Below are 2,434 nucleotides of genomic sequence, written 5' to 3'. Positions count from 1 at the left end.
TAGGAAGAAATTATTTAAGGTAGAATTATGTAAGATGAAATTATGTAAGAAATATAAATAGGAGCTCTGGTAGCATAGTGGCTAAAGCACTTGACTGCTAACCAGAAGGCTGGCGGTTCAAACCCACCAGTCACTCCTCGGAAGGAAGGTTGGGCAATCCTACTTCCGTAGTGATACTGCCTCGGAAACCCAAGGAGGGGTCGCTATGAGTCGGGGCCGACTCGACGGCACATAACAACAACAACTCATTTTCACAATTGGAAAGGGTTATAAAATAATCTACACAACTATCTTTGTCCTGATAAATCATTTCAACTTATTTAAATTTAGGGAAATCAATTATGGTCATTTTTTATTAACTGTTTTCAATGTCATTTTTACTCATAATTTAAATACTCTGTAGTATGTGTTTACTACACAAAGAAGAATATAATTAATTAAGCAAAGTTCTTTGAAAATATATTTTTTTGGCAGGTTCAAGAAGACTTTCAATTTGAAATACACGCACTCGAACAATAATTATAAATAATGGGTTAGTGTCCCAAAGGGTCTTGTCACTGCAATCATTTATCTGTGCAAGAGGTTGTCGTAAATTTTGAATGAAAACCAAGGCACTAAATGTGTAGATTAAATGCTGACTTCTCTAAAGCTAAAAAGACATGTCTACTGATTTTTGTTATTTCTCTTTTATTTGGCATTCATACACTGTTTTCCCTTAATGTGACAGTCCAAAGCAGACAAAGAAAAAGAGGCACTACATTTTGAGAGAGCAGAAGTGACAGACATTAGGACCTCTTAACTGTGTGTCTTGTAGTCAGGGCATCCAGTGTAGTGCCAGGTGGGGATTACACAAGGGCAAGCAACATCTGCTTTGCCATGGTGAGAGTCAATGATAGTACTTCGAGTTATCCTGCAACAAGCCTAAAGGCAAAAAAAAAAAAAAAAAAAGTCAATGATAGTACTTCGAGTTATCCTGCAACAAGCCTAAAGGCAAAAAAAAAAAAAAAAGGTAGCGGAAATTTCTGTTGCATACAGAGCTAGTGACAGCAGGTAAAAGTACAGCCCATCTGTGCGTGAAGAGCAGCCCAAATGAATAAAATCATATTTTCTTTTCAGTGTAATACACAAAGATGAAGGGCAAAAGTACTCTCTTGGATGAGAATACAAAAAATAAAGAAATAAAACAAATCTGATATATTTTAGACAGCTCTACTCTGTCACACTTCAGAATATGTATTAAATGCCTTATTTTATCTTGGCACTGATTGAGGTATCCCTAAAGGGCTGCTGGAAGCTAGTTTATTATAAATGTCATGCTGAACAAATTGTTTATAACTAATGGCAGAGACCTAGTTCAGAAATCCGAAATAATATGTTGTTTTCCTGAACCTCTTAGCATAGTTACCCTACATATTACTTGGATTTATTTTCCGTGATCCAGGCAGATTTCCCTTTCTGGGTGTGCTGCGGCCACCTTCCAGGCTGGGAAGGTGTTTTTGAAATTTCTGTTCACCAGTAGTAATGCTTGGCAGTAAATATTTGTTAAATGAATATAATAAGGGTATAAGAATATGTTAATATTTCTCAATTAACTTTATTGTTTTATCCAAAAGTTGATAAAGTTATTTAAAATATAAACATTAAAAGATTTTGATTTTTTTTTTTTATTTGCTGGAAAACTGAAAGGCAGAAAAATTGACTTCAAAATTTCATTTTATTTAAGCACGGGTCTTTTTGCAATATTCTTATTACAACTAACTTGGAATTCTACTAGAAGGCAAAACATGATATCAAGAGTTTGAATCTACTAATCATCCATTGCAGTTTCCAACAATATTAGAAATTTTCTCATCAAAATTGACATTTATGAGTTTTCAAAAACATATTAACTTCCTATGAAAATCAACAAGTGCTATGTTTGTTGTGTTGAATATTGATACCAAATCTTAAATGAAGACTAAAATTATTTTCTCTAGTTTGTTGAAAACATGTAAGAACTCATCATAGATTTTCAAAATAGATTGATATTTTAATACTCGAAGCAGTATTTAAGGGTATTAAATTAGTGTAGTATGGTGGCATATGAATTTCTATACTGGTCAAATATTTTTCTCATATTAAATTTCCATAAAGATATTGTAATTTATTCTTTCTATGATATACTATTCAATTGTTTTTAATTTTTCAAGGCTAAAAGCTAATAAACAGAAACGTTACTCTCATTGCCATGATAATACAAAGATAATTTTCTCTAAATAGAGGACAGATCTAAAAGCAATTATGTTTTAACTAAACAGTATGGCATAAAGTTTGATAAATGATTTACAAGAAACTGTTTTGGGTCAGCTGACACTTTTACAATTTTAAAATTTTAAGAATTTTTTAACTTGTAAAACCTTTCATTATTACTTTTCCATTGCTTGCTTTAATATGT

Source organism: Orycteropus afer, unplaced genomic scaffold (genome assembly GCF_000298275.1).
Source record: "Orycteropus afer afer isolate SDZICR_OR568_19922 unplaced genomic scaffold, OryAfe1.0 scaffold00277, whole genome shotgun sequence".
In the NCBI taxonomy this organism is placed as follows: domain Eukaryota; kingdom Metazoa; phylum Chordata; class Mammalia; order Tubulidentata; family Orycteropodidae; genus Orycteropus; species Orycteropus afer.
Note: the sequence above shows the minus strand (reverse complement) of the source record.